This window comes from Lontra canadensis, unplaced genomic scaffold (assembly GCF_010015895.1).
Source record: "Lontra canadensis isolate GAN:19392208 unplaced genomic scaffold, GSC_riverotter_1.0 scaffold5, whole genome shotgun sequence".
Taxonomy (NCBI): Eukaryota; Metazoa; Chordata; class Mammalia; order Carnivora; family Mustelidae; genus Lontra; species Lontra canadensis.
Genome location: NW_022630999.1, coordinates 13,150,046 through 13,167,437, shown reverse-complemented (window position 1 = coordinate 13,167,437; position 17,392 = coordinate 13,150,046). Strand labels below are relative to the sequence as shown.

The window sequence follows — 17,392 nt, the reverse complement described above, 5'->3', positions numbered from 1 at the left end:
AATGAGACTTTAAATTGGTACATTTCTTGAACATTGTATTGGCATAAATTATCAAAAACTTAAATATACAGTCTTTTATTTCTGACCATGATGAAATAATAGTGACTTCACTTCTTTTTTTTCAATTTGGCTATTTTTATACCTTTATTTTATATCTATAAGAGCTTTAAATATGACAATACCATTCCTTGGTTTGTCATGTATATTATAAGTATTTTCCATAATTTCCACTTTGTTTTGTGATTTTATTTATTTATTTATTTAAGATTTTATTTATTTATTTGACAAACAGGATCACAAGTAGGCAGAGAGGCAAGCAGAGAGAGAGAGGCAGAGGGAGAGGAGGAAGCAGGATCTCCGCAGAGCAGAGAGCCGGATGGGGGGCTTGATCCTGGACCCTGGGATCATGACGCAAGCCGAAGGCAGAGGCTTCAACCCACTGAGCCACCCAGATGCCCCAATGTGATTTTATTTATTAAGATTGGAACTTGTGAGATGCCTAGGATGAAAATTTAAAGGTTCTGACCATACATTTGTGTGACCCCAAGAATGAATGTCTCTTTTTCTTTTTAAATATTTTCTAATTTTTAAGTATTCTTTATACCCCCCGCCCCCAACATGGGGCTTGAACTTAACAGCCCTGAGATCAGGAGTCACATGTTTCACTGACTGAGCCAGCCAGCATCCCAAAGTGAATGCCTCTTTAGGAGTAAGCTGCCAAAGGTTCATCCTAGTTCTAACCCTGTTATTTATGATATTCATATTCTGTTGTAAACAATTAGAAAGTTGAACAAACATAAGAAATATCTACTTTTAGTGCAAAACTTAATGTCTAAGGAAAGGAAAACAACATGTCTGATGTCTGTGATTTTTTTCCCTATTGTCACTTTCTGGATCACTGTGTAGGAAGGAGATCCCAAAAAAGTATGCCAGTTTCATTAAGTTGAGGAAACAGAGATGAGAGTTTGCAGTAGTTGAGACAAAGCCTTTGGCTTTGCTTTTTCTCAAGATTTCTTTAGTTATTCAGGGTCTCCTGTGGTTCCATACAGATTTTAGGATTGTCTTCTTCCATTTCTGTACAACATGCCATTGGATGTTAGGGATTACATCAAATTTGTAGATTGCTTTAGGTAAGTAGTATGGACGTTTTAGCAATGTTGATTCTTCCAAAGGAATGGGGTATTATTCCATTTTTTTGTGTCTTCTTCAGTTTCTTTCATCAATGTCATGTGATTTTCAGTGTGTACAACTCTGGTCTCCTTGGTTAAATTTATTCCTAGGTATTTTATTCTCTTTGATGCTACTGTAAATGGAATTGTTTTCTTGATTTTTTTTCAGATAATTCAATGTTGGTATATAGAAATGCAATTGATTTTTGTATGAATATTTTGTAAGCTGATTTGGTCATTAGTTCTAATTTTTTTTTCTTGAGTCATTAGGGTTTTCTATGTGTAAGATTGTGTCATCTGCAAACAGACATAGTTTACTTCTTCCTTTCCAATTTGGATTAATTTTACATATTTTTCTTGCCTAATTGCTCCTAATTGCTCATGTTGACCCTTGGACAACATGGGTTTGAACTGCATAGATCCACTTACATGTGGATTTTAAATAATACAGTACTATAAATATATTTTTCTTCCTTATGATTTTTTAATATTTTTTTCCTCTGGCTTAGTTTATTTTAAAGATACAGTATATAATACATATAACATACAAAAGATGTGTTAATGACTATTAATGTTATCAGTAAGGTTTCTGGTCAACTGTAGGCTGTTAGTAGTTAAGTGTTCGGGTAGTCAAAAGTTATAGGTGAATGTTCTACTGCATAGGAGGGTTGGTGCTCTTAAATCTTGCATTATTCAAGGGTCAACTGTAGTTTCTTTTTTTTTTTTTTAAGATATTATTTATTTATTTGCCAGAGAGAGAAAGAGAGCAAGATAGCACAGGCAGGGTAAGGGCTTACAGAGGGAGAAGTAGGCTCTCTGCTGAGCAAGAAGTCTGATAGAGGACTGGATTCCAGAACTCTGGGATCATGACCTGAGTCAAAGGCAGACACTTAGCTGACTGAGCCCCACAGGTGTCCCTCAACTGTAGTTTCTTATGATCTTTCATATTCCTGTGGCATCAAGTGTAATATCTCCCCTTTCATTTATAATTTTACTTATTTGAGTTTTCTCTTTTTTTCTTAGTCTAGATAAAGTTTTGTCAATTTTATTTATTTTTTTTGTAAAACTTATTCTCAGTTTCCTATTGTCCTAGTCTCTATTTTATTTATTTCTGCTCTAATGTTATTATTTTCTTCCTTCTGCTAACTTTGGGTATAGTTTATTCTTTTTCTAGTTCCTTGAGGTATAAACTTAGGTTGTTTATTTGAGATCTTTCTTTTTTCTTAATATAGGCCTTTATTGCTGTATGCTTTCTTTTAAAACTGCTTTTTGCATCTCATACATTTTGGTATATTTTGTTTGCATTTTTATTTGTTTCTAGATACTTTTTATTTCCCTTTCAATTTCTTCTTTGAGCCATTGGTTGTCTGAAAGTGTGTTGTTTAATTTCCATACACTTGTGAATTTCCCAGTTTTCCTGTTGTCATTGACATCTAGTTTCATACCCATCTATTAGATGGGTTATCTTATAGAACACTCCACACAACATTAGGAGATGATTGTTCATTATTTTCAATCAGACGTGGAATGTCCCTTAAGAGCATGTGCTGGAACATAAAATAGGTCTCAATAATTTCAAAATGATTAAAATCATACAGTATGTTTTCTGGCCACAACAGAATTAAACTAGAAATTAATGATAAAATATTGCCTGGAAAATTCTTAAATCTTTGGAAATTAATTAAACACTTCAGGAAATAACAGGTGAATGGAAGAAATCACTAGGGAAACAAAGTATTTTAACTTAATGAAAATAAAGGCATAGTATGTAAAATTTTGTTGGATGCAGCTAGAACAATGCTAGGAGACATTTTTAGCTAAATAATGTTCACACTAAAGTGAAGAAGCATTTAAAATCAATGATCTAAATTTCTATCTTCTGAAGCTAAAAAAATAAGAAAAAATGAAAGATAATGTAGAAGAAAGAGATTAATGATGGTAGAGTACAAACCAAAGAGAATATGGACAACTAATAGAGAAAAATTAAACCAAGAGCTGGATGCTTAGAAACGTAAGTAAAATTGATAAACCTCTAGCTAGATTGATCAAGGAAAAGGGGAAAGAGACAACTTACAAATATCAGGAATGAAAGGGAGGATAATACTGCAGATACTATAGAAACTAAAACAATTTTCAAATGTAAATCTCTTTGTATCTATAAAGAAATTGAATATGGGATGCCTGGGTGGCTCAGTCTGTTAAGCTTCTGCCTTCAGCTCATGTCATGATCCCAGGGTCCTGGGATTGAGTTCTGCATTGAGCTCCTTACTCATTAGGGAGCCTGCTTCTCTCCTCTGCCTACTCTGCCAGCCACTCCCTCTGCTTATGTCTTCTCCCTCTCTCTCTGACAAATAAATTAAAAAAAAAAAAAGCAATTGAATAAGTAAATTCCTTTCTACAGAGAAAACTCCAGTATCAGTTGGCTTTACTGGTGAATATATATATATATATATAGATATAGATATAGATATCTATATAATCTATATATATATATATATAAAATTGTGTATTATATTATATATATTATTATGTTCAGTTAGCCAGCATATAGTACATCGTAAGCTTTTGTTGTAGTGTTCAGTGACTTATTAGTTGTGTATATCACCCAGTGCTCATCCCAACACGTGCCCTATTTAATATCCATCACCCGGTCACCCCATCCTCCCTCCCCCTTCCCTTCTGTAACCCTCAGTTTGTTTCTGGAGTCCATAGTCTCTCATGGTTTGTCTCCCTCTCTGATTTCTTCCCATTCAGTTTTCCCTCCCTTCCCTTGTGGTCCTCTGCTCTATTCCTTATGTTCCACATATGAGTGAAACCATATGATAATTGTCATTCTCTGCTTGATTTATTTCACTTAGCATAATCCCTTTCAGTTTCATCTATATTGATGCAAATGGTGGATATTCATCCTTTCTGATGGCTGAGCAATATTCCATTATATATATGGACCACATCTTTATCCATTCGTCTGTTGAAGGGCATCTTGGTTCCGTCCACAGTTTGGCTACTGGGGACATTGCTGCTATGAATATTGGGATGCATGTGCTCCTGCTCCTTTTTACTACAACTGTACCTTTGGGGTAAATACCTAGTAGTGCAATCACTGGGTTGTAGGGTATCTCTATTTTTAATGTCTTGAGGAATCTCCATACCATTCTCCAGAGTGGCTGTACTAGTTTGCATTCCCTCTACCAAATATTTGATGGTGAGATAATACCAATCATACTAACTCCTCCAGAAAATAGAATAGAAGGTAATAACTCCCAACTCATTTTACATGGCCAGCATTACCTTGATTCCAAAACCAAAGAATTACAAAAAATGGAAACTACGATGAATATCCTTTATGAACATAGATGTAAAAATCCTTAATACAATATTAGCAAGTTGAATCCAGTTATATCTAAAAAGGGCAATACAACACGTGGAATTCATCTCAGGAAAATGTTGGTTTAACATTTGAAAATTAGTAAGTATTATTCACCATGTAAACAATGAGACATAAAAACAATATAATTATTTCACTAGATGCAGAATAAATATTTGACAAAGTTTAGCATCCATTTATGGTACACTTATTCAGCAAAAACTATGAATGAAATGAAATGAAACTCAAAATGAAAAGAAATTCTATGAAAACATATCATCCTTATATTTAAAAAACTGATACCTGAGATAGGGAATGAAACACAGGGGTTCACTTTCACCACTTCTATTATCACTTTATTGAAGTGCTTAACCAGTGCAAAAAGGCAAGAAAATAAAGGAAGGGGCATACACAATGAAAAAAAAAAGAAGTAAAACTATTTTTATCTCATATGACATGATCAAATGTGTAGAAAAAATACCAAGGAATCTGCACTTACCAGACTTGAAGGAAAATTAGCAAGGTATTTAGATACAAGGTTAGTATACAAAAGTTAATTGCAGGGGCGCCTGGGTGGCTCAGTGGGTTAAAGCCTCTGCCTTCGGCTCAGGTCATGATCCCAGTGTCCTGGGATCGAGCCCCACATCGGGCTCTCTGCTCTGCGGGGAGCCTGCTTCCTCCTCTCTCTCTCTCTGCCTGCCTCTCTGCCTACTTGTGATCTCTGTCTGTCAAATAAATAAATAAAATCTTAAAAAAAAAAAAAGTTAATTGCATTTATATACTAGCAATAAGCAATTTGAAAGTGAAATTTTAAAAATTTGATTTTTAATGGCCTCAAAACAGAGTATTTTAATAGTAATTTTTTGCCTTTTTATTTATTTAAAAAAATTTTTTTTTCAGCATAACAGTATTCCTTGTTTTTGCACCACACCCAGTGCTCCATGTAATCCATGACCTCTCCAATACCCACCACCTGGATCCCCCAACCTCCCACCCCCCGCCCCTTCAAAACCCTCAGTTTGTTTTTCAGAGTCCATAGTCTCTCATGGTTCACCTCCCCTTCCAATTTCCCCCAACTCTCTTCTCTCTAACTCCCCTTGTCCTCCATGCTATTTGTTATGCTCCACAAATAAGTGAAACCATATGATAATTGACTCTCTCTGCTTGACTTATTTCACTCAGCATAATCTCTTCCAGTCCCATCCATGTTGCTACAAAAGTTGGGTATTCATCCTTTCTGATGGAGGCGTAATACTCCATAGTGTATATGGACCACATCTTCCTTATCCATTTGTCCGTTGAAGGCCATCTTGGTTCTTTCCACAGTTTGGCAACCGTGGCCATTGCTGCTATAAACACTGGGGTACAGATGGCCCTTCTTTTCACTACATCTGTATCTTTGGGGTAAATACCCAGTAGTGCAATGGCAGGGTCATAGGGAAGCTCTATTTTTAATTTCTTGAGGAATCTCCACACTGTTACTATTTTAATAGTAAATTTAAGAAAATTGGTCCAGAACCTGTATAGTATTCCAAACATGGGTAGGAAAATCTAAGAACTAGATAATTGGAGAGTTATGCTGCCTGATTCGAAGACTGAATTGTTAAAAAAGGTCAGTTCTTCCCATATTGATCCATATATAGTCAACCTATTCTCAATCAAAATCCTTGTAGGTGTTTTAGAAGAAAAGCACAAATTGATTCATATATATATGTGTGTGTTAAGAATCTAGAATTATTAAAAACAAGAAAAGACCAAAAGCTTAGAACTCACATAACTTTATTTCAAGACTTATTGTAAAACTCCATTACTTCAAGATAGTATAACTGGCATGAGGATGCACGTGTAGGTCAATGAAACAGAAAAGATAGGCCATTTTGTCAATTAATATTCAATAAGTATGCCAAAGTAATTAAATGGGAAAGGATAGCTTTCCAAAAACCAGTGCTGAAAAACTGGATATGGGGAAAAAATGAAAAAAAAAAAAAAGAATCTTAACCTTTATATCATACACATACACATTTACATACCACCCCAAAAATTAACTCAAAATGGATCCTGTGCCTAAACATAAAAGCTAAAGTATAAAACTGCAGGAAGAAAGCATAAAGAAACTCTTCTAGACTTTGAGCTAGACATATTTTTAAAAATTTAGTTTTAACAGTTATTGAAATGATATACTCTTTATACTAATTCAAAAGAATAAAACTCGTCTTCCCACTCTAAAAATCACTTTTTTACTATAAAGAATTTTCATTGCATTGGAACTAAGACTCTAGAGTTCTAGAAGTTTAAGATGACTGGCTAGAATTAGTCAGTAGGTTCCCCTCTTTTCAATTAGATAACTGAAATAGGAAGTCTAATTCTAAATATTAGAAGCCAAGTCTATATATTAGAAAAATAAGGAGAGAGACTATAACAGACTGTTTCAAAATACATGCCTGAGGTAAGAAACAGCTTGTACTTTCACATTGTAGCAACTTCCAGAAGAAATCTTCAGGTTTCAATGTTCAGATTTGTATTTGGCCAGTCTTCTCCTCAGGTCTTTGATTTGGTCATTCTTCCTGGTGAGAATGCCTTTCATGTTTTGATAAGCTGCTGTTTGTTGAAATTTCTTCTCTAATTCCTTTTCAGCCATGCTCAGCTGCTTCTGAACCCTGAATAGATCATGGATGGCCATTGCTAGATTCTCCTCCAGGGACTTCTGGTTTTCTGTCTTGTCATTAAGTGTCTTCTGAAACTTACTCTTTAAAGCAGCTACTGTGTTTTCCAGTCATTCAGGTCTTAGACCTTTATAAAATCCTTTTAATTTCCTTGGTCATTCTGTAAATCCCACAGTTCTCTTTCTAGCTTTGACTTCTCATCTAATGCATGTGTTGCCTATATTTCAATGGTCTTCAGCCTTCACTTCAATTTCTCATTCTTTTCTTGAAGTCTTAAAAATGTCCTTGTTCAGAAGTTCTGTTGTTTCACCCTTGTTAAGTGGAGCAAATTTTGACTTCATGGTATCTATGATGGGCTTTTTATTTGAAGATTTAAATTCTGCTTTTTCAAATTCTGTAACTTGTTCTAATAATTCTCTGTTTTCATGTTTGGAGATATCTGTCTGTGGTTTGAGGCACCACTTCTCAGCTTGTGAGAAAAGCTGCCACAGAGGTAACACACTGGTGTGGGCAGTGTTAATGAGCTCAAACTCCACCTCACTGTAGACTACAGCCTGCAGCCCTCTCAGGATCTCAGAGACCTCCTTCACAGTGAGGGTCTCTTCCACCACCTTGTTATCCTTGAGGTCTTGGAAGCATAAATCTATAGTTTTGAGTCTCAAGCCTTTTTTTTGAACAAGCAAGATGCATTTAATTAATAGCTTCATTTTCATGGTGCTCATTTGGGCCCAACTCTGCCATGATGGTGGCAGGGGTTGCAGCCCAGCGGAGCACTGCCAAACCCAGGGTCATTGAGGGTATTTAGGCCACAGAAGATAGGCGCAGATTTCCTTCTTTCCCTTTCTTCCTTTCTCCAACCTTCCCTCCCTCCCTCTCTTTCTTTCGTTCGATTTTATTTATTTATTTGAAAGAGAGAGAGAGAGCATGAATCAGGGGAAGGGCAGAGGGAGAGGTGGATTCCCCACTGAGTGTGGAGCCTGATGAGGGGGCTCAATCCCAGGACCTTGACCTGAGCTGAGTCCAGTGCTTAACTGACTGAGCCATCCAGGCGCCCAGACACAGATTTCTTAAATGGCATACCAAATGCATGATCCATTAAAAATGATAAATCGGTTATTATCAAAATTAAAAATTTTCTTTAATGAGAGATTTAATGTAAAAAATTAAAAGGCAAGTTATAGACTGAGAAAAAATTTACAGTACAGATATATTTTTTAAAGATTTGTATCCAGAATATATAAAGAACACAACTCAATAGTAAGACAACTCAGTTAAAAATAGGGAAAAATCCAAATAGATACTTAAAAAAGAAAATACAAAAATGGCAAATAAGCATATAAAAAGATGTTTGATAATATTATTTATTAGGAAAATGCAAATTAAATGCACATTAAGATATCACTGTATATCCTATCCCAGAAGAATGGCTAACATTATTCTGTGGCCATTAGAAAGTGTGAACTAAAGTTATGTGTGTAGATAAAAGGAGTTGCCTATAATAAGGAAGGAATAATGCAGAATGCAGAAAAGGACTTGTGCATAAACTGTATATGTGTATTTATCTCTGTCTATATACTTATGTATTCATGTGTATTAGAATTATCCAGAGAAACAGAACAGGATCTGTGTGTGTACAAATGAAATTTATTTTGGGGAATTGGTTAATGTAATTGTAGATGTATGGTGAGTCCAAAATCTTATGGGGAGACTGTCAGGCTGGAAAGTCAGGAAAGAGTTGTAGTTTTACTCTAAAGGTAGTTTGCTGTAGAACCCACAAGAACTGCGGTTGCAGATGAAGTCCAAAGGCAGTTTCCTGGAGGAGTCTCTCTTGCTCTGGAAAGGTCTGCCTTTATTCTGTTCAGATCTTTAACTGATTGGATGAGATCCATCCACATGGTAGAGGGCAATGGGCCTAACTTAAAGTTCACCAGTTTAAATGTAAATCTCATTCAAAAACATTCTCACAGAAACATCCAGAATATTGCTTGGCCAATTATCTGGATACCCTGTAACCCAGCTAAGATGACATAAAATTAACAATAATGGTACATGTGTGCTTACCCACATTAATATCACTTTTCGTTTTAGTGCTTTTCACTGATTGTTTTTTAAAAAGCATTTTGATACAATAAAAAAAATAATCAGAATAAATCATCAAATAGTCTTTTAAAAACTTTTTATTATATTTATTTTTTTGAGATATAATAATAATTGGTGTATTATGTAAGTTTAAGGTGCATACAGTGTGTTCATTTGATAAATTTATATGTTGCATTTTTAGAAAATTCTTTATTGTATAAAGTATACATTATTCACCAACTTACCTACTTTTAAGTGTAAAATTCAGTAGCATTAAGTACATTTATAATATTACGCAACTATAGAACTTTTTCATCTTCCCAAACTGAATCTGTTTTTCTTTTTAAGTTTTTATTTCAATTCCAGTTAGTTCAGATAGTGTTATATTAGTTTCAGTTGTACAATATAGAGATTCAACAATTCAATATATCACTTGGTGCTCATCATGACAAGTGGGCTCCTTAATACCCATCCCCTATTTAATGCATCTGCCACTAACATCCCCTCTGGTAACCATCAGTTTGTTCTCTATGAAGAGTCTGTTTCTTGGTTTATCTCTCTTGCTTTCTTTTCCTCCCTTTGCTTGTTTGTTTTATTTCTTAAATTCCACATAATAGTGAAATCATATCATATCTGTCTTTCTCTGACTTGACTTATTTTGTTAGCATTATACTGTCTAGCTCCACTCATGCTATTGCAAATGGCAAGATTTCATTCTTTTTTATGGCCAAATAATATTCCATCGTGTATATATACCTCATCTTCTTTATCCATTCATTAACTGATGGACATTTGGGCTGTTCCCATAATTTAGCAATTGTAAATAATGCTGGTATAAATGTAGGGGTTAATGTATTCCTTTGAATTAGTGTTTTTGTGGTGTTTGGGTAAATACCTAGTAGTGCAAATACTGGATCATAGAGTTCTATTTTTAACTTATTGAGGAACTTCCATACTGTTTCCCATGGTGGAGGCACCAGTTTACATTTCCACCAACAGTAAATGAGGGTTCCTTTTTCTCCACATCCTTCTCCACATCCACAAGCCAACACTTGCTGTTTCTTGTGTTACTGATTCTAGCCATTCTGGTAAATGTGAGGTGGTATCTCACTGTAGTTTTGATTTGCATTTCCCTGATGATATTTACCATGAACATCTTTTTATACATCTGTTGGCTGTCTGTATTTCTTCTCTGGAGAGATGTTCATGTCTTCTGCCCATTTTTTAATTGGATTATTTGGTTTTTAGGTGTTTAGGCTTAGTAAGTTCTTTATATATTTTAGATACTAGCCCTTTATTGGATATGTAATTTGGAAAAACCTTCTCCCATTCTGTAGGTTGCCTTTTAGTTTTGTTGATTGTTTTCTCTGTGCAAAAGCTTTTTATTTTGATGAAGTCTCAATAGTTTATTTTTGTTTTTTTCCCCTTGCCTCAGGAGGCATATCTAGAAAAAAGTTGTTACAGCCAATGTCAAAGGAGTTACTGCCTGCGTTCTCTCCTAGGGTTTTTGTTGTTTCAGGTCTGACATTTAAGTCTTTAATACATTTTGAATTTATTTTTGTGTATGGTGTAAGAAAGTGATCCAGTTTCATTTTTTTTTTCATGTTGCAGACTAGTTTTCCTGATACCATTTGTTGAAGAGACTTTTTTTTCCCATTGAATATTCTTCCCTGCTGTATCGAAGATTAATTGCCCATATAATTGGGGATTTATTTCTGGGATTTCTGTTCTGTTCTATACTGTTTTGATTGCTGTAGCTTTGTAATATCACTTGGAGTCTGAAATTGTGATGCTTCCAGCTTTGATTTTCCTTTTCAAAATTGTGTTGGGAATCAAGTTCTTTGTGATTCCATAAAAAAATTTTTAGGGTTTTTCTAGTTGTATGAAAAATGCTGGTGGTATTTTGATAGGGATTGCATTAAATGTGTAGATTGCCTTGGGTACTATAGATATTTTAATAATATTTGTTCTCCCAATCCATGAACATGGAATGTTTTTCCGTTTGTTTGTGTAATCTTCAATTTCTTCATCAGTGTTTTATAGTTTTCAGAGTACATGTCTTTTACCTTTTTGGTTAGGTTTATTCCTAGATATCTTATTTTGTTGCAACTATAAATGAGATTATTTTCTTACTTTCTCTTCCTGCTGCTTCATTATTGGTATATAGAAATGAAACAGATTTCTCTACATTGATTTTTTATTCTACTATTTACTGAATTTATCAGTTCTAGAAGTTTTTTGGTGATCTTTTGGGCATTCTATATATAATATCATGTCATCTGCAAATATTGAGTTTTACTCCAGTTTGGGTGCCTTTTATTTTTTTTGTTGTTGTTGTTGTCTGATTGCTGTGGCTAGGATTTCCAGTACTATGTTGAATAAAAGTGAGAGTGGACATCCTTTTCATGTTCCTGACCTTAAGGAAAAGGCTGTTTTTTCCATGAAGGATGATGTGAGCTATTATTTTTTCATGAGTGACCTTAATTATGCTGAGGCATGTTCCCTGTTTTGTTGAGGGTTTTTATCATGAATGGATGTTGTACTTTGTCAAATGCTTTTTCTGCATGCATTGAAATGATCATATTATTCAAATCCTTTCTCTTATTGATGTGATGTATCATGTTGATTAATTTGCAAATATTGAACCACACTTGCAACCCAGGAATAAATCCCATTTGATTGTGGTGAATGATTTTTTAAAATGTATTGCTGTATTAAGTCTACTAGTATTTTGTTGAGGGTTTTTGCATTTGCATTCATCAGGGATTTTGGCTTGTAGTTCTCTCATTTTAGTATTGTCTTTATCTCATTTTGGTATCAGGTAGATGCTGGTCTCCTAAGTGAATTTGGAAGTTTTCCTTCCTTTTCTATTTTTTGGAATGATTTGATAAGAATAGGTATTAACTCTTTAAATGTTTGTTAGAATTTGCCTGTGAAACCATCCGGTCCTTGACTTTTGTTTGTTGGGTGTTTTAAAATTACTGATCTAATTTCTTTGTTGGATATTGGTCTGTTCAGATTTTCCATTTCTTCCTTTTTCAGTTTTGGTAGTTTACATGTTTCTAGGAATTTATCCATTTTTTCTAGGTTGTCTAATTTTTTTGGCATACCATTTTTATCTAATAATTGTATTTCTAATTATCTATAAATAATTGTATTATTTATCTAATAATTGTATTTCTGTGGTTTTGGCTGTTATTTCTCCTCTCTCATTTGCAATTTTTTTTATTTGAGTCCTTTCTCCTTTTTTTCTGGATAAGTCTGGCTAATGGTTTATAAATTTTATTGTTTTTTTTTTTCCCCCAAAGAACCAGCTCCTGGTTTCATTGATCTGTTCTCTTGCTTTTTTAGTTTCTGTATCATTTATTTCTGATCTAATCTTTATTATTTTCTTCCTTCTGCTGGTTTTAGGTTTTGTTTGTTGTTGTTTTTCTAGCTCCCTTGAGTGTAAAGTTAGTTTGAGATTTTTCTTTCTTCTTGAGGTAGGCCTGTGTTGTTATAAACTTCCCTCTTAGAACACTTATGCTATATCCCAAAGGTTTTAGACCATTTTGTTTTCATTTTCATTTGTTTCCTTGTACTTTATAATTTCTTCTTTTATTTCCTGGTTGACCCATTCATTGTTTAGTAGGATTTTATTTAGTCTCCATGTATTTGTGTTTTTTGGGGTGCGGGGCTGTTGAAATTGATAAATTCTTTATAAATTCTGGATTCTAGCCCTTTACCTAATCTGTCATTTGCGAATATCTTCTCCCATTCTGTGGGTTGCCTTTTAGTTTTGTTGATTGTTTCCTTTGATGTGCAAAAGGTTTTTGTCCTGATGAAGTCCCAGTAGTTCATTTTTGCTGTTGTTGTCCTTACCTCTGGAGATGTGTCTAGCAAGAATTTGCTGTGGCCTGGGTCAAAGACGTTGCTGCCTGTATTTTTTTTAATCATTTAAAAAAAATTATTATGTTTAATCAGCTACCTGTGCTCTATTCTAGGATTTTGATGGTGTCCTGTCTCACATTTATAGCTTTCATCCATTTTGAATTTATTTTTGTGTCTGATGTGAGAAAGTGGTCCAGTTTCATTCTTCTGCATATAGCTATTCAATTTTCCCAACATCGTTTGTTGAAGAGACTGTCCATTTTCCATTGGATATTCTTTTCTGCTTCATCAAAGATTAGTTGGCCGTAGAGTTGCGGGTCTATTTCTGGGTTCTCTATTCTGTTCCATAGATCTATGTGTTTGTTTTTGTGCCAGTGCCGTACTGTCTTGATGACCACAGCTTTGTAATATAGCTTGATGTCCGGATTGTGGTGCCACCAGGTTTGGTTTTCTTTTTCAACATTCCTTTGTCTATTTAGGGTCTTTTCTGGGTCCGTACAGATTTTAGAATTGTTTGTTCAAGCTCTGTGAAAAATGCTTGTGGTATTTTGTATGTATTACACTGAATGTGTAGATTATTTTGGGTAGCATAGACATTTTAACAATATTTGTTCTTATCTGTGAGCAAGGAATGCTCTTCCATTTCTTTGTATATTCCTGTTTCTTTTATAGATGTTCTATAGTTATCAGAGTACAAATCTTTTACCTCTTGGGTTAGGTTTATTCCTATGTATCTTATGGTTTTTGGTGCAATTGTAAATGGGATTGATTCCTTGATTTCTCTTTCTGCTGCTTCATTATTAGTGTATGGAATGCTACAGACTTCTGTGCATTGATTTTATATCCTGTGACTTTGCCCAATTCCTGTATCAGTTCTAGCAATTTTATGATGGGGTCTTTTGGGTTTTCTACATTAAGTATTATGTCATCCCCAAAGAGTGACGATTTGACCTTTTTTTGTTATACATTTTTAAAATTAATGTATAATGCATTATTTATTTCATGGGTACAGGCCTGTAATTCATCAGTCTTACACAATTCACAGCACTCACCATAGTGCATACCCTTACCAATGTCCATCACCCAGCCACCCATCCCTCCCAACCCCCTCTACTCCAGCAATCCTCCATTTGTTTCCTGGAACTAAGTCTCTTATGGTTTGTCTCCCTCTCTGGTTTTGTCTTGTTTCATTTTTCCTCCCATTCCCTATGATCCTCTGTCTTGTTTCTCAAATTCCTCATATCAGAGAGATGATATGATGATTGTCTTTCACTGATTGACCTATTTCGCTTAGCATAATATACTCTAGTTCCATCTACATCATTGCAAATGGCAAGATACTGTTTTTTGATGGCTGCATAATATTCTGTTGTGTGTGTGTATGTGTGTGTGTGTATGTGTGTATGTGTGTGTGTGTATCACATCTTCTTTATCCACTCATCTGTTGATGTAGGCTCTTTCCATAGTTTGACTATTGTGGACATTGCTGCTATAATCATTCAGGTGCATGTGCCTCTTCAGATCACTACATTTGTATCTTTAGGTTAAATACCCCATAGTGCAGTTGCTGGGTCATAGGGTAGCTCTATTTTCAACTTTTTGAGGAACCTCCATACTGTTTTCCAGAGTGGGCTGCAGCAGCTTGCATTCCCACAACAGTGTAGGAGGGTTCTTCCCCTTTCTCCACATCTCTGTCAACAACTGTTGTTTCCTGACTTGTTAATTTTAGCCAGTCTGACTGAAGTAAGGTGGTATGTCACTGTGGTTTTGATTTGTATTTCCCTGATGCCAAGTGACATTGAGCACTTTTTCATGTGTCTGTTGGCCATTTGGATGTCTTCTTTGCAGAAATATCTGTTCATGTCTTCTGCCCATTTCTTGATTTGATTATTTGTTTTTTGGGTGTTGAGTTTCATAAGCTCTGTATAGATTTTGGATACTAGCCCTTTATCTGATATGTCATTTGCAAATATCTTTTCCCATTTTGTCAGTTGTCTTCTGTTTTTTTTTTTTTGTTTTGTTTTGTTTTGTTTTTTGACTGTTTCCTTTGCTGTGCAAAAGCTTTTGATCTTGATGAAGTCCCAGTAGTTCATTTTTGCCCTTGCTTCCCTTGCCTTTGGTGATATTTCTAGGAAGAAGTTGCTGTGGCTGAGATCAAAGAGGTTGCTACCTGTGTTCTCCTCAAAGATTTTGATGGATTCCTGTCTCACATTGAGGTCCTTCATCCATTTTGAGGCTATTTTTGTGTGGTGTAAGGAAATGGTCCAGTTTCATTTTTCTGCATGTGGCTATCCAATTTTCCCAACACCATTGTTGAAGAGACTGTCTTTTTTCCATTGCACATTCTTTTCTGCTTTGTCAAACATTAGTTGACCATGGAGTTGAGGGTCCATTTCTGGGCTCTCTTTTATGCCTATGAGACTGTTTTTTGTGCCAGTACTGTACTGTCTTGATTTCAGCTTTGTAATAGAGCTTGAAGTCTGAAATTGTGATGCCACCAGCTTTGGTTTTCTTTTCAACATTCCTCTATCTGGGCTCTTTTCTGGTTCTGTACAAATTTTAAGATTATTTGTTCCATTTCTTTGAAAAAAGTTGATGGTATTTTGATAGGGATTGCATTAAATGTGTAGATTGCTCTAGGCAACATAGACATTTTAACAATATTTGTTCTTCCAATCCATGAGGATGGAACCTTTTTCCTTTTCTTTGTGACTTCCTCAATTTCTTTCATGAGTATTCTATAGTTTTCTGAGTAGAGATTCTTTAACTCTTCGGTTAGATTTCTTCCTAGGTATCTTATGATTTAGGGTGCAGTTGTAAATGGGATCAACTCCTTAATTTCTCTTTCTTCTGTTTTGCTGTTGGTGTCTAAAAATACAACTAATTTCTGTGCATTGATTTTGTATCCTGACACTTTACCGAATTCCTGTACAAGTTCTAGCAGTTTTGGAATGGAGTCTTTTGGGTTTTCCATGTAAAGTATCATATCCTGCAAAGAGTGAGAGTTTGACTTCTTCTTTGCCAATTCAGATGCCTTTAATTTCTTTTTGTTGTCTGATTGCTGAGGCTAGGACTTCTAGTACTATGTTGAATAGCAGTGGTGATAGTGGACATCCCTGCCGTGTTCCTGACCTTAGGGGGAAATTTCTAAGTTTTTCCCATTGAGAATGATATTTGCTGTGCATTTTTCATAGATGGCTTTTATGATGTTGAGGTATGTAACTTCTTTACCCACACTGAGAAGAGTTTTGATCAAGAAAGATGCTGTACTTTGTCAAATGCCTTTTCTGCATTGAGAGTATCATATGGTTCTTGTTCTTTCTTTTATTAATGTATTGTATCACATTGATTGATTTGAGGTTGTTGAACCAAACTTGCAGCCAAGGAATAAATCCCACTGCATTGTGGTGATTAATCCTTTTAATGTACTGTTGGATCCTATTGGCTAGTATTTTGTTGAGAATTTTGCATCCATGTTCATTAAGGATATTGGTCTGTAATTCTCCTTTTTGATGGGGTCTTTATCTGGTTTTGGGATCAAGGTTAATGCTGGCCTCATAAAGTGAGTTTGGAAGTTTTCCTTCCATTTCTAGATTTTGGAACAGTTTCAGGAGAATAGGAATTAATTCTTCTGTAAGTGTTTGGTGGAATTCCCCTGGGAAGCCATCTGGCCCTGGGCTCTTGTTTGATGGGAGATTTTTGATGACTGCTTCACTCTCCTTGTTGATTATGGGTCTGTTCAGGTTTTCTATTTCTTCCTGGTTCAGTTTTTGTAGTTTGTATGTCTCTAGGAATGCATCCATTTCTTCCAGATTGTCAAATTTGCTGGTGTATAGTTGCTCATAATATGTTCTTATACTTGTTTGTATTTCTTTAGTGTTGGTTGTGATTTTTCCTCTTTCATTCATGACTTTACTAATTTGGGTCCTTTCTCTTTTGTTTTTGATAACTCTGGCCAGGAGTTTACCAATCTTATTAATTCTTTCAAATAACCAGCTCCAGCTCCTAGTTTCAGAGATTTGTTCTACTATTTTTTTGGTTTCTATTTCATTGATTTCTGCTCTGATCTTTATTACTTCTCTTCTCCTGCTGGGTTTAGGCTTTCTTTGCTGTTCTTTCTCCAGCTCCTTTAGGTGTAGGGTTAAGTTGTGTACTTGAGACCTTTCTTGTTTCTTGAGAAAGGCTTGCATTGCTATATACTTTCCTCTCAGGACTGCCTATGCTGTGTCCCAAAGATTTTGAAC

At 35.0% G+C, this 17,392-nt stretch overlaps 1 pseudogene; it reads right to left on the bottom strand.

Moving 5' to 3' along the window:
• Positions 1 to 7,039: 7,039 nt before the first annotated feature.
• LOC116864412 lies at positions 7,040 to 7,940 on the bottom strand (annotated as a pseudogene).
• Positions 7,941 to 17,392: the final 9,452 nt, after the last annotated feature.